Source organism: Triturus cristatus, chromosome 4_2, assembly GCF_964204655.1.
Source record: "Triturus cristatus chromosome 4_2, aTriCri1.1, whole genome shotgun sequence".
NCBI classification, from domain to species: domain Eukaryota; kingdom Metazoa; phylum Chordata; class Amphibia; order Caudata; family Salamandridae; genus Triturus; species Triturus cristatus.
Window position 1 is genome coordinate 482,379,553 of NC_140586.1, and position 24,705 is coordinate 482,404,257.

Sequence of the window (24,705 nt, forward strand, 5' to 3'; positions counted from 1 at the left end):
TGGCTTAAGGAATCGCATATTACCACCAACCTCAGGTTGGTGGTAATTTGCGATTTCCTTGAAAAATGCACTTTTTTCCATTTTTCAAAGTGCCATGTGGCGCACATACATGCCCTTAGCGCATGTATGTGCGCCACATGTGCACACATGTTTATTTCAGGGGTGCAAAAGGGTGTCCTATTGACACCCTTGCAACCTTGAAATTGCATTCTCAATTTGCGATTCTCTAATTGAGAATCGCAAATTGAGAATGTCTTCCTATTCATTCCTATGGGCCTTCTAGCCCATAGGAATGAATGGCAAGGTATTCCTCATTTGCGAATCTCAATTTGGGATTCGCAAATAAGGAATAGGTGGGAATCGCAAAATATTTTGCTAATCCTACCTACATTCCGTTTTGCAATTCTCTAATTGCGATTCCCTAAAAATTGCAATTAGAGAATCGCAAAACACGTTTTACCTACATATGGCCCACAGATAATAGAGTATGCATGATTAGGAATTGGTCCATCAAGGAAAAGATTTATTACGTTACTTGAATTTTTAATACCTCCCCCAATGTATGGCTAAATCACTCTTACACATGTTATTGTTGTTTTTTGTCTTTTGGTATCTTTATATGGGAGCATATACAGTATTTTGTGCTGTAGCACTTGATTAAGGCATCATATATGGAATCAATTAGAGATTTCTACCTTTTTATTTCTGTACCTCTGAGTAAGTGAGAACATTTTTGCATCAGTTGGCTGTTTCTTAATCTGCATCATATTCACTGTTAGTCCGCACCCATATATTAAGGGATCCATATTAACGCGTACCTTAGAAAGGTATTACTAAAATCTGCTTATAATAGTGTGATTAGAAATGTAATCAAGTCATTTGTGAAGCTCAATGTAGAGTTTAAATGAAAATGTATTTTAGCCAATGCATAATGATTGGTTTTCGTGTAATGTGATGGATTAGGATTAAAAACGTGCACCATATTAAAGTCTGCACGTGTAGTTTGCTTATTCATATATGAAGTATAATGAAATAAATGCTTAGAGTGTTTAAATTGTGTAAAGGCCTGATCGCATATACGTTTATAGAGAAAGGCCTGTTCGTTTCTTATGTTAGCTAAATATTGTAGGCCGAAAATGGTTTCCCTTGGTAAGGCTTTGAGTTTCAGAGAAGTTAGAAAATCTCAGAGAAGTGGAAAGTTTCTCGTTCCCATGTTTCTGTTGCAGGTGCAAGGACACCTAGCTCGTTCGAGAAACTAACGCTTTGATTCAGGAGTTAGGATGGCATGAGAAGCCAATATGGGAGTATACTGTAATGTAGGGATGATACTTTCGGCGAAGAAGTGCCTGGGACCCAAGGACGAGTAAACCGTCGTTGGAAGGGAGACAAGTTTCACTGGAAAATCACTAGGAGAAGACCTGGCTGAAGAGGTGTGCCGGAGGGCGTGTTCTAAGTTTTGGGGATTTTGAATTAGGGACAGTGCCCCGTGGGTTGAGCAGTTGAGGTTTAGATGAGGAGCTAGAAGGAGCATCTTAGAACGAGCTCTGACTAAGTGAGTGTACTTCTAAGGAAGTCTTCACTTCTGACACCTTTTTACCCTTTTGCATGGGGAAAATGCTAAGTAGGAATGTGACCTTAGAGATAGAGTAGGGATAGACTAACTGATTTCCTTTTTAGGTTAATGACTTCTAATATCGAGATTGGAGTGATTATTTCCTGCCTGATGCTTCTAGAGCTGACTATTCTTCTTATTCTGAGTCGGATGAGACTCCTGCATAGGATATTCTTTGTATTAGTATCCATTTATTTTCTTAACCTCGTGCGGAGGTGCTTGTATGTGCAATTTTTTTGGGCCTTGTAAACAAAACCTAAAATTTGAGATTCGGAGTCAGTGGTCCTTTAGAGTTCGAATTCTATTTACTTTGATTATGTGTTAAAATTGGATTTTCTCCCCTCTACTCTATTTAGCAGATAAAAAAGATCCTGGCGACCTGAGGGATTCTAGGTGATGGTAAGGTAGATAAGAATCCGGCTTTATCAGTTGGTAGCAGAGTAGGATGGTTATCTCTGATAGTGTGGGGAGATCTAGATCAAGATAAGAGATTTTAGAGGCCCATAGAATTCGAGTGATGGTGACCCATTGGAGGGTGAGCGGCAGACGACGGCAGCTGATGGAGACTGACGGAGAGTAGTGGTGCGGCGGAAAGCAGCAGTTTGTGATAGAGTGAGTATGAATAGGGTGATGTGTTTTGTAGATTGCGGTGTTGATTTGATTGTGTGATGTCTTGCGGAGTTGGAATGAGAGTTGAGTGATTGTGAGATCAGGCTGTGAGCGCGCGCAGCCCGGGGATTCTTAGACTCGACAAGTAGTCTGAAAAGTTGTGGTGTAGAAGACACCCAAGGTAGACTTTGTTGACCATTGAGAGGGGAATCTTGAGACGTCATCGATTACCCAGACCGAGATGGGGGAGCGAATGTGTGAGTGCGTGAGTAACCGATGCTGGTCGTGGGTTGTTGTATGTAGAACATTGAAAGTTTGAAACCTATCAGTTGATGCGACTGTCCGGTCGTTTTGCGGACAGTTGCCAGGTTTGAGGTCAACATTTTCGAGAGACTGTCGGAGGCAGTCAGAGAAGTGATTGTCCGGTCGTTTTGTGGACAGATAATTACTTCAGAGTGTGAATGGGACGGATGCAAGAGTGAGAAGCGAATTGTGAAGGAGGGGAACTGCTGCGAGTGGAGGAAGTGTGATGTCAGAGGGTGTCGCGCTGCGATAGGTCGGTTGGTGTAACTCGCGCTGCTATTGGTGGATTGACATCAGGAAGTGAACGAAAATATTGTGCTCGATCAAAAATTTTGTTCATCATGAAATGTTTGAAGGTTTTCCGAGAATTGTGTAGAGGTGACAGATATGTGGTTACTTGAGGGGGAGAAGAGGCCCCTCCTGAGGATACTCCAGCGCATTATATGGCAAAGAATGTGGGATTGTATACTATAATTTGGCTTGAAAATTGGCATAAAATGACTCACGGTGAGAGAGAACTAATTTTCCCACGATATGGTACTTTCAGGTTGGATGTGTTGTATCAGTTAAAATCTGTGATTTCTTCTTTGCAACTTTTGCCTAGACCGACTCAGTTTGAGCCACTGCATGCATGGATCAGAGCAGCGTATGACAGGAAAAGAGATAGAAACCAAGAAAGAGTGAAGAAATCGATTAGGGTATTCCAAGATGCGAGGTGGGATGCACTAGAGAAGAGGTGGAGAGTGGAAACGATTGAGGGGGATAGATTGTACCCACTACTAGAGAAAACAGACAGTGCGAAGGCAAAGAGCGTAGATGGGGATGATAGTGATACGGATGACAGCTTGGTAGAGAAGTTGTTGTCAGAAAGACTGCCTCCGTTCAATCCAGATTCCTACGCAGGAAAGTTGGCTCCAGCGGAAGGGACTAGTGGACTACAGACTCAGTCAGATGTGAGAGTAGTAGGGAAAATCTCAACAGGAATGGAGGACATGAGAATCCAGCTCTTAGCAAATACAGAAGCTGCGAGAGGTGTGAGGTTACCGGATGCTTTAAAAGTACTGGTTACCATTGGACCCATAGTTTCAGTTTACAACCCAGACCAAGAGAAAGTTGGTAGTCTAGCACAGTCAGCTGCTGGATCAAGGAGTGTCGGTGAGGGAAACGGGACAGTGAGCGAGATGGGACAGACTTTGAGCCCTTTAGTGAGAGAAACGCAGGGAATGATGAGCAAGATAATTCAGACCCGACCCGACCAGTCTCTAGGAATATAGCAGAAGAGAGTAGATCTCGAAATCAGAGTTGCGAGTACGATGAACGGAATGGTGCAGCTTGTCGAGAAATATTGAAAGGTGCCATGAGAGCGAGGATGTTAGATGTAGTGAGATTGAAAGCAGAAGTAGACGAAATAATAAGTGGAAATTTGCCTCTTGAAAGGATAGAAATCTATGAACAAGATGAGTTGCTCTTTGTAGCCAAGGATGTGACTCGCAAGGCAAGAACTGCACATGAGAAAATGACCAAGTTGGCCAAGAAGTATGAGGTGGATTTGTCCAAAACGAAGTCATTGCAGGGAAACCATAGGTTGCAGTATGGCGACCAAGAGCTGGAAGAGAAAAGGGTCATAGGACTGAGAACACACATCAGAGATTTGATTATAGCGATGCGTGCATGGATCATGTTTGACGAATGGGAGGAAAGGTAGTCCAAGAAGAAGAGTTCTAAAAGGATTGTAGGAGAGACGCCGCCTCCAGGTGGAGGGATGCTAGGCGTAGGGAATTTCCCTCTACGAGATTTTCAAAATGGAGGGTACGTGCATGTGCCTTGGAGTTGGGGTGATTTGGCTGCCTTTACGAATGATTTTCCTCGGCTGAGGGAGAAACCTGTAGAATGGTACAAGCAGGTTGATCGCTTTGTCAAGATCTAGAAGGTGTTGTGGATTGATTTGAACACGTTGTTTGACATCGTGGTTCCAGGGGACTGCATGTAAGATTGCTATTGAATGGCCGACTTCAGAGCCAGAAAGGGATTCTGTCACGAATGGTCCGTCACCCATAGTTATGAAAAAGTTTGAGCAAGTGATCACATGGTTAAAATCGAAAATCTCGCCGCAGGATATTGATTGGGTTAAGATAGATCGGACAGTCCAAGAACCAAAAGAGACGGTGCACGAGTACTATGAACACCTTTTGCAGGCCTTCAAACAGTACAGTGGATTAGATGCCCTAGATTCGAAGGACATGATACGGTTTATTTCAAAGTTTGTGTTGGGTTTGAGGCCAGAGGTTAGTCTCATGATACAGCAACATTTGATCTGTTGGCAGAACAAGCCGGTAGATGAAATATTGCGGTATGCCAGATACTGCAGTGATGAGGTAGACTCGAAATACAGGAAGTTGAAAGACAAATTGATGCTTGTCCAGATGCAAACAGCCCAAGCTCACCCTAATGGAGGGACGTTAGGAAGAAGACAGGGAAATAACCAAGGTGGAAATCAGAATGTCCAAGGTCAGGGAAGAGCAAAGTCTGTTGATCCCAAGACAGGGGTGGATGTGGCGACATTGAAGAAGACCACTGCGTGTCATCTTTGTCACCAGATTGGACATTGGAAGCGTGAGTGTCCTTTGAACCCAATTAACCAAGTGCAGCAGGAAGTAGAGATAGTTCAGGTACCTGTACCAGAAACGGTCCCTACAGTGACTAGACCAAGGTTGATGAAAGGGGGGACGTTCAGTCCGCAAGTGCAATTTCCCCAGCCACCAAGGGTTCAACAGGTTCAGCAGGGAACACAGACTTATCAACAGATGCCTTTATTCAAAGGGTATGATGAGTTCAGCCCAGACCCGTTGGCATGACGGTGCCTGAGAGGGGTGGAAGACTGCCCTCTTGGAGCAGTCTTAGAGGTAGACCAGAGGTACCATTTGTGGAAGCAGATGTTGATGGTCACCCTACCACCTTCTGGGTTGACACTGGTGCTACCCGTTCTACTGTACGATCAGCAGTAGTCCCTAACCTACCACTCTCGGGACAATCGATCCAAGTTGTTGGAGTAGCGAATAAGAAAATGACCAGTCCATCAACAGAGCCAATTCCTGTGAGAATAGGAACTTTCCGAGATCGACACCAATTTATGGTGTGTGACTTGAGTCCAGTCTGCCTGTTAGGGAGAGATCTGCTGTGCAAGTTAAATTGTACCATCTATTTCACACCAAAGGGAGTTGAAGTACAGACAAAGGATGATGATGCAACCTTTAAAGTTGCAAATCAGCACTTGTGCATAGAAATGTACCCAGCGCTGACAGTGGAGGAACTTCCACTTGATTTGAGAGATTCTGTGTCACATGAGGTGTGGGACTTTACCGGAGAAGAAATTGGGCTCATCAAGGGTGTAGAGCCAGTGAAAATTCAGTTCAAGCAGAGCGTAGAATTTCCTAGGACGCCCCAGTATAATTTGTTACCCGAGACTATTGCAGGTATCAAACCTGTGATCGACTCTATGATCAAGCAGGGAATTCTGAAAGAGATCATGGGTAGCCCATGTAATTCACCTATTATGGGACTCCAGAAACCAAGTGGGTAATACAGGATCGTGCAAGACCTGCGAAAGGTCAACACGATAGTTGTTCCATGTTGTCCAGTGGTACCGAATCCATCTGTGATACTGTTTTAGATTCCATGCGAAGCTGAGTAGTTTACGGTGATTGATCTGTGTCAAGCAATCTTCTCGATACCACTCCATGAGGAAAGCCAATTTCTTTTTGCTTTCCGGCTGGAAAATTTTGTGTTAATGTAGTGTCGTATCCCTCAAGGGTATACAGAGAGTCCATCGATCTTTAATCAGATCTTGAAGAAGAGTCTTGAGAGTCTTGTGTTGCCACAGAACTCAGTTATCGTGCAATACATCGACGACTTGCTTATTGCGTCAGAAACAGAAGACACTTGCAGGATTGATACCATTGCTTTACTGAATCATTTGGCAGAAAATGGACACATGATGTCCCCAAACATATTGCAGTACTGTCTGAGTGAAGTGCAGTATTTGGGTCACAGAATTGAGAAGGGCAAGAGGAAGGTGTCACCAGATCGTATTGAGGCAATTATGAACATGCCTGTGCCTACCACCCAGAGGGAAGTCAGAATGTTCTTGGGGATGGTTGGCTACTGTCGCCAATGGATTCCCAACTTCTCCTTTGAAGCGAAGCCTTTACAGCAGCTGACGCACAAGGATGTGAGTGATCCGGTACCATGGGACAACAACTTTTTAATGTCGTTTTTAAAGCTGAGAGAAGCCATGTGTTGCGCTCTGGCCTTGGGAATGCCTGATTACAACAAGGCTTTCTCGTTGTTCTTTTGCAAGAGAGAAGGTTGTGCATTGTCAGTTCTGACTCAGAATCATGGATGTGTCCATAGACCAGTGGCCTACTTTTCAGCTACTTTAGATCCAGTAGCTTCTGCGTTGCCCGGATGTCTAAAATCCGTTGCTGCAACAGGTGTCAGAATTGAAAGGTGTGAGAGTATTGTCATGGGACATCCACTTACGGTTTATGTGCCACACTCTGTTGAACTGTTGATGACGAGGACCAGAATACAGCACCTCACAAATAACAGATTAACACGCTATGAGCAAGTTATACTTGCGGCAGAAAATGTGACTTTGAAGAGGTGTTCTGTTTTGAATCTTGCCACATTGATGCCTATTCCAACTGCAGATGGTGAAGATTGTGAGGACCATGATTGTCTTGATGTGACTGAACTGTGCACCAAACCGAGACCAGACATTGTTGATGAACCACTCCCTGATCCTGATGAAATTTTCTTTGTGGACGGTTCATGTTTAAGGGACAATGTTGGTCGGCTAAGAGCAGCGTTTGCTATATCTACCATCACTGGAGTTGTTGAAGCTGCTTGTTTAGAGGGAGTACACTCCGCACAGGTAGCTGAAATCATTGCTTTGACCCGTGCCTGTTTGGCTGCTGATCAGATTTGGATAACGATCTACAATGACAGTCAGTACGGGTTTGGTGTGGTTCATGACTTTGGGCAGTTATGGTCACAGACAGGTGACATCTTCAGGTTCGCCCATCAGAAATGGGGAATATGTGAGGCAGTTGTTAGAGGCATTACAGTGTCCAAAGGAAATTGCAGTTGTCCAATGTTCTGCTCAAGGGAAAGGGACTGATTTTGTTTCATTGGGTAATAACTACGTGGACGACGTTGCCCACTTCTGTGCAGAGCAACGATGTATATTTACAGGAGGTTACACTGGAGAAAGCCAAGAAAGAACCGAACTCAGCATGATGTTAGCCATGGCAGACACTTGGGAGGAACTAAAACGATTGCAGGATGAGGTTACCGACCAAGAACGAGATGGCTGGATAAGGTCAGGATGTGAGAAGGGAGATGTGGATGTGTGGGTCTCGAGTGATGGTCGAGCTGTGTTACCGGAAAGTTTGTTGAGCCCAATGGCAAGATTCATACATGGTGCAGTACATCTTGGAAGGGATGCAATGGTGCGAGTGTTTAGACAGACCGTTCTAGACCTGGCACCTTGGCGTGAGTCTCCCTTCCTCTTTTTGTCGCTGTGCCTCATGTGTTTTGCTGGTGTTAGCTGCTCAGAACACTGTACCACTGCCAACCAGTGCCACAGTGCAAGTGCTCCCTGTTTAAAATGTATATGTTGGTTGGATTCCATGATTGGCTTATTTGGTTTACTGTCAGATCCCAGTAAAGTGCACCAGGAGTGCCCAGGGCTTGTAAATACAAATGCTGCTGGTGGGCTTGCAGCACTGGTTGTGCCACCCACAGAAGCAGCCTAGTAAAATGTATCTAAGGTCTGCCATTGCAGAACCTGCATGCAGGCTGGTACTGTCATGCTGACTGGACAAGTGCGCCCACTTGCCAGTCCCTAAACCTTCCCGTAACTTCATATTAGTCACCCCTATGGTAGGCCCAAGGGCAGGGTGCATTGTAAGCATAAGGTAGGACAAGCCATGATGTGTGTGGCATGTCCTAATAGTGAATTACAGCCATTTTCGTTTTTCACTATTGCAAGGCTACCTGTTCCCATAGGCCAGAATGGGCTGTCAGAATTGTTACATCCTATGATCCTAACAGACCCAGGGAACATGGTAGAAATTCGAGTTTATTATGCCTGAACTCAGAATAACAAAATACATCTTTTAGTAAAGTTTATTTTAATATTCTGTGTTTGCAAATACCACTTTTAGAAAGTTGATATTTGCTTGCCTAACCATTTCAGCCCGCCTCTGCTATGATGTGTATCTGCCTGTCTGGTTTGTGTGAGTGACAGGGCTGGGGAAACCCAGAGGGGCAGGACTAGGTAGCCTGGTGGTGAATAGAGAGATTGACATCCAGATGGGTGGGAGGAGTGCACCTGGGCTCTGAATAGGGCTGTGCTCTGCCACCACAATGCTGGCTCCACCTCCTGTGGAGCGGCTGATATCTCTGCCCTGCACCCTGAATAGAAAGTCAGAGTCATGTCAACAAAGTGCTCAGGAACTGGTTTGGACTGGGCAAAGGCCCCTCTACCCCAGAGGAACAAAGGAATTAGGGGTATAAGTATTGGGACCCTGCTCCCAAGAAATTAGATACTGCTTGACAAGAAGAACCTCTGCCTAAGGAGAAGGAACTGGGAAAGCTGTAAGGAGGAGTACTGTCCTTGACCTGGGGGAATGGCCTGCAGTGGTTGCCTTGCTGCTGAAGGAGAGGAGAAAGACTACAAAGACTTTATTTCAACTCGTGCTTAAAAAGATCTCCAAGGGCTTGGAAGTGCCTGCTGCTGTTGTTGGGCCTTCTGAGGGACTGCGTGTAGCAAGGAGCTGGAAGCGCGACTCATGGAGGAGCTATTGTCGTCGCATCTCGTAAAGTGTGTCGCCGCTGCAGCATCGCATTGAACGGAAGCGTCTCGCATCATCCAGGAAGTGTCTCGCAATGCCGAAGAAGCGTGTCGCCATCTCAGCCATCGTAGCTGACGCATCGCACTGCATCAAGAGAAGAGTCTCGCATCGAGGAAGAAGCGTGTCGCCTTCGCAGCCATTGTAGCTGTCGCATTGCACCGCATCAAGAAAAGCACCTCGCATCCACGGAGAAGCGTGCCGCTGTCGGAGCTGCTGTCGTCGCATCGCGTAAAGGGGTGTCGCCGCTGCAACATCGCATCGAGCGAAAGCGTCTCGCAAACGTCGGAGAAGATTGCCGCTGCCAAGGCCGCTGTCGTCGCATCGCATAAAGGGTGACGCCGCTGCAGCTGACGCATCGAGTCGAGTCTTCTCGCAACATCGGAGAAGCGTAACACATCTGGAAGATCTTCGCGTCTTTATTTCTTTGCACCAAAAACGTAATCGCATCAACAACGTTGCAACACTTGCGTTGCCCTGCGTGTCGCATCTAAAAGGTACATTGACTTAAAGTGTCGCATTTAAGAACTTGAGAGAACTAAGCAAAATTCTACCATCTGAAGTAACAGTATTGTGTATTTTTGTCGTTTAATGGTCTTGTGGTAACTCTATATAAAGAATCCTTATTTTTAATATAAACCTGTGTGGTGTCCATTTGTTGTGTTGTCACTTGGTTACTGTATGTGTTCACAAATGCTTTACACACTGCCTCTGAGATAAGCCTGTCTGCTCGTGCCAAGCTACCAAGGGGGTGAGCAGGGGTTATTTTGGGAGTGTAACCCCTTACCCTGACTAGAGGAAAGGTTCCCTGCTTGACACAAGTACCTACCTGTGCCAACCAGAGAACCCGGATTCTAACAGACATGGTACAATCTGAGGTTTCGTGCAGCTGCCGAAGCTGTATGCCAGAGGTGTGTTACGTGTCAACAGATGAATGCAGGAAAGAAGACTGCTGTAACTTTGAGTCACATTGGGAGGTTAGGAGGACCTTTCAATAGAATGCAGTTGGATTTCATCGAGATGCCAAAGTGTAATGGGTTGAGGTACATATTAGTTGTGGTATGTGTTTTCTCAAGTTGGGTGGCGGCTTACCCAACACGTAAATGTGACGCACTCACTGTAGCTAAGCTATTGTTGAGGGAGCTTATCCCGAGGTTCGGTTATCCAACCTCTTTGGAATCAGATAGAGGGACACATTTCCACAGTGAGATCATGAAGTTGCTCTGTGCTGCATTGAATGTGGATCAGAGGTTACAATGCAGCTACCGACCAGAGGCTTCTGGGATTGTGGAGCAGGTTAATGGAACTTTAAAAGCACAGATGGCAAAAGTGTGCAACTCGACATCTCTGAAATGGCCCGATGCATTGCCCCTGGTCCTTATGAGTCTTCGCTGTGTTCCAGACAGGAGAACTGGGTTATCACCTCACGAGATCCTGATGGGGAGGGCAATGCGACTGCCAGCAATACCTGCTACTGCTCTAATTAGCATCACTGATGACTTAATTCTTGATTACTGCAAAGGACTGGCTGATTTGGTCCGTTCTGTGTCTCAGCAGGTGCAAGCAGCAACTGTTCCAGCCTCGAGTGACCTGTGCCACGACCTGTGTCCAGGAGATTGGGTGCTTGTTCGTCAGCACGTGAGGAAGAGCTGCCTGGATGTTCGGTGGCTTGGCCCGTACCAGGTAATACTGGTCACGAACACTGCAGTGAAGTGTGGAGGGTTGCCGAACTGGATGCATGCCTCCCATTCCCGCAGAGTCCCAGCACCCTTGGAAGAAACAGCCCCCTCGTGAATGAAAATCCAGCTGAGGTGGCAGGGCCATCTGAGAGGGCAAGTCAAGCTGTGAGGGTTGCTGACACAGTTGGTTGTGCACTGGATCGAGCTGAAAGGGGTTGTGTCAATCAGAGTCCCGAATTTCACTCTGACGGAGAAAGCTTGGCTGTGGGTGGAGTAGAGTCAAATTCAGCCGAAGAAGGAAGTAGTGCACAGGGTACCCAGAGGGAGAGCAGAAGTGCCACGAGAGCAGAAGAGGTTTGGCCCAGGAGTCAGAGGCGGCTGAACCTGAGGTTGGCACCTGAAAGAGATCTTGCCCCAGTTTCTGAAACATCTGAATCTGAACAGAGTGACGAAGAACCAGCTCGAGGAGATCTGAGAAGATCCAGGAGAGCAAGAGTGCCGTGTCAGAGATACGTCACCCCAGAGGGGACGTACGTTGTGACTGATGCCAGGAGTTCTGAGTTCGGGGAGGTTGAGGTTCGTTACTGTGGTCAGCAAGACACCGAATGTGAAAATAGACGTGGGATTGGTGGTCCCGGGTTTCGAAATCGAAGGAGTGCTGACCCTGACTGTTCCGAATCCCCCACTTCTGAGTAAAGTCTGTGAACTGATACTGCAAAGATTGGTCTTTCCAACGTTTGAATTTGAGGCACCGACCCATGAGGTAATAGATCTTCATCTTGAACTTTTGCAACATGTTTTAGAGATTCTGGGAGCTGATCTTATTTTGGACTGAAAGTGAACTTTAGTGTAAATAAAGGTCTATAAAGAAGATAACCAAGGCCCGAGTGGAAGAAGAATAAACTTAGGGACTTTCCGGAGAGAAGACGCAAGAAGGCTAGGGAAGTCTTTTTGTGGACTGTGTAAATGAGGAACTGAAATTGCAAGGGGATTTCCAGCTTCTCGAAGTATTGTTCGAATTGTTTGGCAAGCGACATTCAGAGGAGAAAAGAGACTATACATTGTTTGCTGCTGAAACCAAGAACTTTGCGAGATCATGGATGCTGGAAATGCTCATCGTAGATCCAAATTAGTAGTAGGTACATTTGTAGGTGGAGTAATAGTCTCTATAATCATAATAGTTGTAGCTTTGTATATTGTTTCACATGAGCAAGAAGCGGAGGTACAGGGAACACCTACCCCTAACACTTCTAGCCAAAAGAAGGTCACCATAGGAGCTGAAAGAGCTTTACTAATCGAAGAGAGTCGTAGATTTCACATAGATTTGTCAAAAGGTGATTTTAACCTTAATGCGTATGCAAGGCTGCTATACGAATATGTGGATGCAATGGATGCGAAAGACTGCTACGTGTGCATGCAGTTACCTGCCTCAGTGGACGAAGGTATTAGATATCCCCATCTTCCACTGACGTACGGAATTTCATGTAGTTTATTGCTTATTATCTTTTATGAGAGAGGTCAGTTTGAGTATTTCTTTTCCAATTACGATGCAGTGCTTCCTGAAGTTCCCACCTACAAGCATTTGAATAAGTATGACTATTATAAGTCAGAGGACAGACTTCGGAAGTATTTCATACCGTCTTTGGAACTGGATACGGCTTATGCTCATCGGCATAACTTGACCTGTTCATTGTCAGATGTAGAAAATAAATTTGTAGATCAGGTAGAAGATAGATATAGAAAACTAACACAGACTCGAGATACAGGGGACAGTCCAGTAGATTGGACTGAAGAAGAAGTTGTGTGTGAGACGTTATCAGACCTACAATGAAAACGTTCCGGTGGGTCAGAGTACGTGTGATCATATTTTTACCATGGAAGATTCTGCTAAGAACTTGCTGCAAGGCTCTGTGCAAGTGATTCCAAGTGTTTATTATGTATGTGGAAAGAATGCCTATGTCAGGTTACCTGCGAATTGGTATGGTACGTGCTATTTAGGAATCATTTTTCCGAAGATTTACCATACAAAGGATTTGGAACTTTTGGAGGATGGACAGCATTCGAGAGTGAAGAGAGCTGAGAGTGCAGGAGCAAGGATTGGAGATATTTTTGGAGAAATGATACCGAGTTTGGGTGTGGTTTTGAATGATGTAAAGATTAGGCGATTGGTGTCTGTGGTTGATGAGTTGTCAATGAATACAGCGAAGTCATTGTTACTTGTGGATGGAGAGATGTTGTCGATAAGGACGATGGTTTTGCAGAACCGCCTTGCTTTAGATGTATTATTAGCAAAAGAGGGCAGCGTCTGTAAATTATTGAAGGTTTAGGAATGTTGTACGTATATTCCAGACAACAGCAAGGATCTGGAGAGATATATAAGCAACATTACTACGACCCACCATGAGATAGAGGATCTGACCGAAGAGAGTGTGTGGGAAAAGACTGGTAAAGGATTTGGTCGAGTGGGAAGTTGGTTTGCCAGCTTGGGTAAGGGGTTCCTTGGCTTTGTGTTGAAACCACTCATCATTGTCGTGGTTTGTGTGGTTTGCTTGTGGGGATTCATCAGAGCTTATAAGTGGTATAAAGGAAACAAAGTTGAGAGAGCTCTCAGAGCGAGTGAAATGCGAATGGCCAGACTGCAGGACAGTCACTATCAGAACCTTAAGAATATGGAGAGACTCCGACGGGGGAGGATGGCAACACGTACTGTTTAGGTTGTTTCTTTCTCCAAGCGAATTGTGAAATGGTGTGATGACACTAGTGATCAAAGGGGGGAACTGATAGAGTGCCATGTTTTTCTGAAAATTGTAGGGGTGCATCATAATCACCGTTAGTCCGCACCCATATTTTAAGGGATCCATATTAACGTGTACTTTAGAAATGTATTACTAAAATCTGCTTATAATAGTGTGATTAGAAATGTAATCAAGTCTTTTATGAAGCTCAATGTAGAGTTTAAATGAAAATGTATTTTAGTCAATGCATATTGATTGGTTTTCGTGTAATGTGATGCATTAGGTTTAAACGTGCACCATACTAAAGTCTGCACGTGTAGTTTACTTATTCATATATGAAGTGTAATGAAATAAATGCTTATAGTGTGATTTTAGAAGTGTGTGTTTAAATTGTGTAAAGGCCTTATGTTAGCTAAATATTGTAGGCTGAAAGTGATTTCCCTTGGTAAGGCTTTGAGTTTCAGAGACGTTAGAAAATCTCAGAGAAGTGGAAAGTTTCTCGTTCCCATGTTTCTGTTGCAGGTGCAAGGACACCTAGCTCGTTAGAGAAACTAACCCTTTGTTTCAGGAGTTAGGATGGCATGAGAAGCCAATATGGTAGTATACTGGAATTTAGGGATGATACTTTCGGCGGAGAATGTGTCTGGGACCCAAGGACGAGTAAACCGTTGTTGGAAGGGAGACAAGTTTAACTGGAAAATCACTGGGAGACGACCTGGCTGAACAGGTGTGCCAGAGGGCGTGTTCTACGTTTTGGGGATTTTGAATTAGGGACAGTGCCCCGTGGGTTGAGCAGTTGAGGTTTAGATGGGGAGCTAGAAGGAGCATCTTAGAACGAGCTCTGACTAAGTGAGTGTACTTCTAAGGAAGTCTTCACTTCTGACACCTTTTTACCCTTTTGCCTGGGGAAAATGCTAAGTAGGGATGTCACCTTAGAGATAGAGTAGGGATAGACTAACTGATTTTCTTTTTAGGTTAATGACTTCTAATATTGAGATTTGAGTGATTATTGCCTGCCTGATGCTTCTAGAGCTGACTAGTCTTCTCATTCTGAGTCGGATGAGACTCCTGCGTAGGATATTCTTTGTATTAGTGCCCATTTATTTTCTTAACCTCGTGCTGAGGTGCTTGTATGTGCAATTATTTTTGGCCTTGTAATAAAACCCTAAAATTTGAGATTCGGAGTCATGGCCCTTTAGAGTTTGAATTCTATTTACTTTGATTATGTGTTAATATTGGATTTCCTCCCCTCTACACTATTTAGCAGATAAAAAAGATCCTGGCGACCTGAGGGATTCTAGGTGATGGTAAGGTAGATAAGAATCCGGCTTTATAAGTTCTTATGCTCATACTGCTACCTGAGTGTGCATCAGTATATGATTCTTCCCTGGATCCAATATGTTAAAGATACATTAACAGCGTTGGGACTGCAATCACTGTATAGGGACCCAGTTAAATATCTAAAGATTTCTAAAGTCGATATTAAAAAACTCTTCCTAACAAAAGGTGGTATGATAGGCACGAATGTAATCGTAATATTGTATTCAGGGCTACCTTCCATTCCTCTTGATGCAAAGTTTGCCACTAATATGCGACATCGTTTTATATTGGTGAGATTCCAGTCTAATCTTATCCCATGTATAATAGGCTACCCTACGGGAACCAATTCACCAAACAAATTAACAGTTTGTCCGTGTGATGGAACCTCCCCACAATCCAATTTACACTTTATTTTCTTTGGAAAATTTTATTTGTCACAACGCAAAAAGCTCATTTTTCCCTCTGATGCGGAAATACAAATTAACACAATGTCGCCCTGCTCTGTATTTTTTACAATGCTGTCTGACCACCTTGTGTGCCATTGCCATGCATCTTACCTCTGTCAATAACCACTAGAAGACTTAAAGATTCCTAATAATATCATGCATCAATCAAATTGATCATATATTTTAACTTTTGTAAGCTATTGTATACGGAACCATGTATTTTATATTCTGAATTTGGATTATTTTGGAGGTCTTCAACGGACAGTTTTAATTCTTAAACAGCAGCGTTTTTATTTCTTTTATAATTGTCATTTGTGCATAAAATATTTTATGTTAATTCCGATTAGATATGTTTTGTAAAATATAATTAGACACCCTGATATTTTGGGAGAATGTACTTTATGATGTACTGTACTTTTATGCTCTTATCTTAAGATCGGTTAAAGTTAATTGACTGATGACTGACTGAGTGACATATTACTACAAAGTCATTGCAGAACTGCCAACAACCACCAGATTCAGTTATCTATGCGTTAGTTTATGCATGCATTGGAGTGCCACAGCAGCAAGGTTCTCAGAAAGATCATCATAAGTTCGGTCACAAGTCACAGAAGAGATCTTGAAAATGACTATCATATTGACGAAGGGATTGTTTTGCTTACAGAAAGGGTGTGTGCCAGTTTAGCTGTTATCACTAAGCTTGTTGGAACGAGTACTCATGGTTATTAGACAAGCCCAATATTATGAAATACAAGGTACATTTTCCAAATGTAATAACTAATTGAAACTAAAGGATATAATTATAGAGGAAAGTGCAATAGTACATAAATAAAGATATACGGGTTTATTTACATTGGGCCGGCAGCTCACCCGTTCAATAGAAACTCCGGTCGCTGCTCCCCTAGGGGAGGATCAGCCCACTAAATGTAGATATCCTTATCTGCATGGCAGGGATCTGTGTGCCTTCACTGCATCTGCCGGTGCACCTTCTTTAATGCACTTGATCGACAATCATTTTTTATTTTGCTGAATCAAACTCTGAAGGTGGGAATTTGTTTCAGTAAAAAAAATTAAAAAAACACACACACTGGCCCTTTAGTTGTCAATGCATGGGTCCACTGTACCCCACCCCACAGAGGAAATCAGTGTTCGAAAGAGGACTTTCACCCCTTTGAACTGGTGGTCCAGTGATTGACAAGCTGGCAGGTCAAGGGTTTATAAAGCTGAGCCAACTGAGGCTCTGCCTTTAGTTACCCTGGGGCTCTCTGACTCTAGATGAGGGGCAAAATTACAAGTCTGGAGGGGTGAGAACATTCGCAACTTATGGTGGTGCACCCATCCTGCTGAAACCTGATGAGGCTCCTAGTCCTGCAGAGGAAAAGGCTGGATCTCTGTCAGTACAACTGGAGACATCGGAGGTGTGGTTGGAGTGCTAACTTGCCATTAATTAGGAGCCACAATTGATGTTTGGTCTCTATGTACATAACTTCGAATTTGCCTTTTCCTCAGGGACAGGGATTTTTATTTTTGGAAAATCAAATGCAATATCACCTGTTGTTAGAAAAGGTAGTCGGACCGGGAGGGTCGGCCGGGGTCAGGAGGAGAGGTCTCCGGGGAGAGCCGTCTCCAGCGATCGTACAGACAAGTAACTTCCCCCCCAGAGACAGATATCACACACGGATAAGGTTCAGCGTTCTTTATAAGCACTTATTTAAGGTACGGTTGAGTGGTACAAGGAGGTCTGGACTCAGGGGTCCCCTCGATTAGAGTCTCGCAAGGTAGGGTAGGGGGTAGCGGGGCAGTCTATTTACCAACCAGGTAGTTCTGATGAGATGATGATGAGCTCACAATCCTCGAGCTTGGTGGTTAGGTGGTACGGGCCGCGGCAGCGCCAGCAGGTCCCGGTGTGGATGGTCGATACAACGGGCCGCGGCAGCGCCAGCAGGTCCCCGGAAGATATACGGTCCGCGGCAGCGCCAGCAGGTCCCGGTGAGGATGGTCGTTACAACGGGCCGCGGCAGCGCCAGCAGGTCCCAGGAAGATGACTGTTGCAGAAGGCCGCGGCAGCGCCAGCAGGTCCCGGTGAGGATGGTCGTTACAACGGGCCGCGGCAGCGCCAGCAGGTCCCAGGAAGATGACTGTTGCAGAAGGCCGCGGCAGCGCCAGCAGGCAGGACGATGGTTCACAAGAGCGGGCTACGGCAGCGCCAGTAGACCGTCAAGGTTGAGTTCACTCGGTGTCTCTCGACTCCAGGATACAACTGCCTTCCTGCTCCGGAGCTGCCTCAGTTATAGGGCTGGTGCCCTTTGATGTCCGGACCCTCGCACTTGGAGGTCGGAGGGTCCGGGATGAAGGTGTCCAGACACCCAGCAGGGGGTGGAGCCAGTGCCTGGGGGAGCTGGGGGCGATCGGCACCTGGCGGGGGAGAGCCCTTGACAGTTCGTTCTCCCATTGACTTGCCAAGTGGTCCGCTCACCTCCTGGGTGGATGGTGGTGCCGGGATGTCGGGGCCGGCCAGGCCCGGGGTTAGGGTCGAGGGGAGGCCATGCGGCCGCGTGGTGCAGGGCCCCAGATGGCGGCTTGACCCGGCCGGGGAAGCCGGTGGGGCTGGACCCCGTGATGAGTAGGGGTCCGAGGGCAGAGGGTCCGTCGGGAGACTGAGTACAGGTGCTTGTCGTGGGGATATGCCAGGTGGCCCGGAGTTCGGGCCCTGTCGAGCGGGGAGGGAGCAAGCCGTCTGTGAGGCCTGTCCAACACCTGTGAAAGGAAGACTGAGGTAGTTTGGTGAGGAAAGGAGATGACATTATAGTAAACTTCTGCATGGAAGTATAACCCGCTAGTACGACTGGATGGTGAACTCTGAATTGCACTCCCGTTTGTCTCAAACCTTTCATTATTCTAAGAGGCACTGTTTTCACCTACTTCTCAAGGAATAGCCAGAGTAAAGTAATGTAGGGTGATGTTAAACTAGTAAACAGGGCCAACTTGCAGAAGCATCAGTCACTCAGTGGCAGTGGTTAATTTGTGAAAAAATAAGTGCTGGGGCTCTCGTCAGGAGGCAGCTTGCACCAGCCCATTGCTCCTATTAGCGTTGCCTCTAACAGAACTAACTACTAACCATGAAACCCTACAAGTGGGGAGAGGGAGAGGATGTGGCGTAATGGCCAGAGCTGCTGACTTTGGAGTTGTGGAACCAGGTTCAAGTCTCGGCGTAGACTCAACATCATGTGGTTCTTAGAAAATCACTTACTCTCTCCGTGCCTACAAAAAATGAATGTATCCTTAACTGGTGCTCATGAAAAGCTCTCCAAAATCTTTGGGTCAAGTTAGTGCTATAAGTGCCGGTGTTGACGATTAAGTGCCAATAACGAGCACTGTAAACCACCTACTCAAATTAAGCACTGTTCAGTGGCCCCATCCAGAGTCGGTCATTACAAGTGGTTGCGTTAGATGATCCTCTCTTACGTGCTTGCCTCAGCAACAACATAACACTTTAATATAAATGCTAACATGGCTACCTCTCATTTGATTGAGTGGGACACATTCCCTGGAACGTATGCCGCCAGCTTGATCGAGATTCTCCCGTGTTGAGCGAGCGCTGCTGGGATATGAATTCCAGGGGCGGTCATCTACAGAGGGCAGAAACTGCCTCGCACAGGCGCACCGGCGGGAACACACTGCGCCGCCGGAGAGGCTGCGCTGCCTAAACTACGCAGCTCACTCTGCTAGAAGCACATTGAGGCAGACAAAGCGGGAACACTACTTGCCTGGATGATCCACCAAGAACAGCTGCGAATCCCATAATGGCATTATGTGCTGCATCTGGAACCCTTCTGTATGCACTGAAATATATTCATGCTGAGCTCAGGTGATATTATATTTATACTGCTTTGATGGATGAGATTGAATCCTTTCTGGATAGCGTGCCCCCTCCCCGCGTGACGCTAGAACAGCTGATATCAATAGCGGCGTCACGCTCTTTGAAAACCATGAAGCTATCCGCGCACTTGCCACGGGCAAGCCTCCAGGACCGGACAGGCTTCCACCTGGATTCTATACAGCGCCTCACCTAAAGACACTGTATGATGAGGTCCCGTCGGCTGCTTGCCTCTCAGCCATGCTTTGTGAAGCATTACCTATACCACTGCCAAACCCGATAGGGACCCCAGATGGCTGAGGTCTTACGCACTGCTGGCACTACTCAACACAAACTATAAAATACTCGCCAAGATCCTAGAAGATTGTCTACCCCCCTGGTTTCTAACCTGGTGCATCCGGATCAAAATGGATTTGTTCCTGTCAGAAACGCCTCTCTCAACATGACCCTCCTGTCTGAAGCCTGTCTATTATTAGACCTGGAGAAAGCCTTTGCTTCGTTGGTATCTATGGGCCTATTTGTTCAGAGTGCTGCTGCTGTATGTCCTGGGAGCTCGTTTTATTTGGATGGTCAAACGCCTATGCACCCACCTACTGGCCAGGGTACTTTTTATCTTTATATCTGACCCAATACTGATTTACAAAGGCACCAGCCACAGATGCCCGCTATTCCCATTGCTCCTCTCTTTAGCCCTTGAGCCACTAGCGCATGTCCTTCGAGTGCAAGGACAGTGTTGCGGAGTACCGCTAAGCGAAGGGGTATTCATTTTCTCTATATGTAGGCAAAAAGTTCCCCTATCTCAGGGATACCAATGATGTTGTGGGTGAAATAGCACTGGTACTCAGTAATTTTGCAGAGCTCTCAGGGTCAAAAGGGCTAAATCCTGTTTCTTTCCACTCGCCGCCACAACGACAGACCCTGCACTTCGAATCAATGGTACACTGCTGACATGGCAGCCTGTCCCATTTTGTTACCTGGGGGAACAACCTTTACAACGCAACTTTTACAAAGCACTACACTTACAACGCATTTTTTACAACGCAAAATCCATTACAACGCATTCCATTACATAGCATGACACTACAACGCATTTTTAAAAACTACCTTTACAACGCATTCCATTACAACGCATACTACCTTTACAACGCATACCATTACAACGCATAATATTACACTACACTATCCAACACTTACCCTACTGTTGCACCCCCTGGAGTTAGAATAGTAATTTTTACCCCTATACTATCCAACACTTACCCTACTGTTGCACCCCCTGGAGTTAGAATAGTAATTTTTACCCCTATACTATCCAACACTTACCCTACTGTTGCACCCCCTGGAGTTAGATTAGTAATTTTTACCCCTATACTATCCAACACTTACCCTACTGTTGCACCCCCTGGAGTTAGAATAGTAATTTTTACCCCTATACTATCCAACACTTACCCTACTGTTGCACCCCCTGGAGTTAGAATAGTAATTTTTACCCCTATACTATCCAACACTTACCCTACTGTTGCACCCCCTGGAGTTAGAATAGTAATTTTTACCCCTATACTATCCAACACTTACCCTACTGTTGCACCCCCTGGAGTTAGAATAGTAATTTTTACCCCTATACTATCCAACACTTACCCTACTGTTGCACCCCCTGGAGTTAGAATAGTAATTTTTACCCCTATACTATCCAACACTTTCCCTACTGTTGCACCCCCTGGAGTTAGAATAGTAATTTTTACCCCTATACTATCCAACACTTACCCTACTGTTGCACCCCCTGGAGTTAGAATAGTAATTTTTACCCCTATACTATCTAATACTTACCTTAAATGCAATTTAATATTATGCGTTGTAATGGTATGCGTTGTAAAGGTAGTATGCGTTGTAATGGAATGCGTTGTAAAGGTAGTTTTTAAAAATGCGTTGTAGTGTCATGCTATGTAATGGAATGCATTGTAATGGATTTTGCGTTGTAAAAAATGCGTTGTAAGTGCATGCGTTGTAAAAGTGTGCGTTGTAACGACATACATCCTGTTACCTGGGCATTCGCATTCATCATAGACCTGGCAAACTCCTAATTGGTAATGTTACCCAGTAGGAGACCTCATAGCAGACACGAAAACACTCAAAAGAACAAGTTCTCTACCTATGCAATTCGTCTAAAGCTGTACGTCACTGTTTTGAATAAACTGACAACACAGGCCTAATAATGTGACCAGACCACATGTGGATTTATAAGAAAGATTTTTTATTATTATTATGTTCGCTAAACATTATTTTATGATTTTTTTCTCTCATCGGAATAGTATAAACAGAAAGTAAATCCCACACCACACTCACTCAACAAGGTCAAACATCCGATTCATAACCACTCATACTCACACGTCCAAAACACTCAGACATTCATAGTACAATAATCATAAAGACAGATACATAGACATGGACAGATCCTCCAAAGCGATTAATTACATACAAGATACTGTTCATCTAAAGCATAAAAATCATTATGGATGAACAAAATAAATCAATAGATCAGCTAAACTATCAATTGGTAAACACATTTCATGTCCATGGTATGATAATGAATCCTTGGAGGGAGGAAATGTAATCATAAAAAAAGTCCACGTCACAGCGTTGTGCCGACACGCGTTTCGGTGTTAGACCCCGCTACGGGTCTCACCTTCTTCAAGGGTGCATGTACCGGACAAAAGAAGTGGTAGTGGGATGTGCCTGGAAGAATGGAACAGGCACAGTAGGGGTAGTGATCAACATGATAAAAACAGCACCACAAAATAAGGGGTGAAAGGTCATGGGATATCAATGTGACCTTCCGAGCAGATAACAAAATAGCGGAGGTCCTGTTTGAGGCCAGCGAGGCTCCTACTCGGAAGAGATAAATCTCAGCAAGATTCTTGAGTGGTAGAATCCCGTCAATAAACGTAGGCCGATAAAAGCGCTATCGGCGGGATTCACCGGGTATATATGATGATTGTCTCGCTGATAAAAGGAGGGGCACTCCAATATTCTGGAATAGGCTGCAAGCGTCTAAGATGAAGGCAAAGTGAAAGCAGTAATGGCCTCAGCGGAATGGGGTCCGATATTGTAAGGTTAGAAGGCAGAGACGCCAACACAAGGACCCTGTGTGCGAATAAGCATGGTGCTGCCTTTTGCGTGGAGGACAGTCAGCCGGTCGGCAAAACAAAGATCAAATGCGGACACAGACAGCATTCTGGAGGTCACTGCCGCTCTCACTGGCAGGTCGCATAGCTCTCACAAAGATGGTGATGCTGCCCACTTACTATATTTCTTTGCCAGTCTCGCCCTTTATATCATCAAGCCCTTGTTCTGCTCATTGGAATGGCTGACAGGGCGATATTATTTGGTATGGCACATACCATAGGGAGGCTCATAATAAAATTCAAGGAGGACTCAGAGTGCGGAACTTTAAGCACTATTACCTAGCATCTCAGCTACAATGGGTGGCCCAGTGGTTGTTTTCGCATCTTCTGCTGGCTAATACTGTGACTGCCTCCCTCAGTAGGAGTTAACACACATACTGCACCTCCTCCGATCCTTCTCTAGAGTGGCGCTGCCCTGCACCCCTCATCTACGAGTAGCGTTCCGTTGTTACCAGCGATGCCTTTTCCTTACCAGAGCAGGGGGTGGCCTCCGGGCATCAAGCAGGTCTTTATACTCTGGGAGACTTATATCATGACGGCACTCTCCTCCCTATGGATGAACTCAATTCAGATGCTGGGCTTTCTCCAGGCCAATTTCTGCTGTGCAATTCCCTTATTAGGACACCGGCAATACACTGTGGTGATACACAGCAAGAACACGAAACACATATCACAATTCAATATTTGCAAGTCATGGGAATGGGCCACCACCTAATATGCTGGCTTGCCAGTCCTTTATGCACACACACTGCAACACTGCTTACTTCCTTGTAACACCACTGGGGTGACAAGCTAGGCCACCATTGTACAGGCACAAAGTGGCAGACGATTATGGCTTTCTCGCCCCGGTGTCCCACAGGGCCGGCTCCAGACTCATAATATACTCTCTACTACAGGTGGCTTACCACACCCCAATGCAACACAAAGAGATGATGGACGTAATGCTAAACATTGTCAAACATTCACCCCAGTCACAGATCTGGGTTTAATCCATCGTTATTTAGCTCCAGTTTAGACCCAGCCATATGCAAATCAGCTTTGACCTTACTTCCCATCAGAACAGTCCAGCCCGAATTGGCAAGCCAGGTCCTCCCTGGACCTGAAAGCAAGCATACTAGGGCCGGTTTCAGTGTATCACCCCTCATCAGCCAGGCTAGATTGAAACCGGTGGCATAGCGAGCATGTGACCCAAGTTTGGGCATACCCTTCTCACTTAGGCTGAAAATGCAACACAAAAAGATGATGGACAGTATGCTGCAGTATATAACATAAGGTTGTGGTAGCGTGCTTTAAAAAAAAAAAACAAATAGTAGCAAAACACAAAACATTAATTTGTCTAGTGCAAATCCAGATTCTTTAATTTAAGGAAGAAGGGAAGGCATCCCTATTGTAATTGCATTGAAAGCATAAACAATCAAAGATAATACTGGTATTCGATATAATTTAAATACAGTATGTTACGGTGCTCTCGGTGTGGAAAAGGAAAAGATGAGGGAGGTAGGGGTTGAGTGGTAACGTGGAGGTAAGGGACAGGGAAAAGGTTTTAGAGACATCAGTGCATCGACATTTCCTGGTATGGTTCTTTTCCAGCCTCAGTGAGGTCAAATGTTCCATAAGATACACATAACTCGAATAGACAATAAATTATTCCTAAATAATGTAGCTGGAGTTTGTGTGATATGTGTTTGTAGACGTTTAGACCCCTATAGGCAGGACTGGTTGTTGTCCTTGCAGTGGGGTCTTCTTCAGGACTGGGAGGAGCACCTAAGGAATAATTTGAGAATATCGATGTGAGGACAAATAGTCTAGAGTAGTGTTTGCTACTGGATGAGTAAGGTTCAGAGAATACCTACTATGTTTCAAAAGATGGGAGACCTCCGCCGTGTGTATTGGGACGTGGGCTTGGTGAGGCTCCTACGAGAAAGAGGGGGGGAGAGGGAAAGGGGTCACATATGTGCTGGTCATTAAATACCAGCAAAAAGGGCATTAGTGTCAAAAGAAAAACATGAGATCACTTACTCATGTTCTGGG

General features: G+C 45.2%; 1 protein-coding gene across 1 annotated transcript in view; it reads right to left on the reverse strand.

Moving 5' to 3' along the window:
* The window catches only part of AK5 (adenylate kinase 5), a 2,642,541-nt gene that overhangs the window by 328,102 nt on the left and 2,289,734 nt on the right, over window positions 1-24,705 (reverse strand). The window lies entirely within an intron of this gene.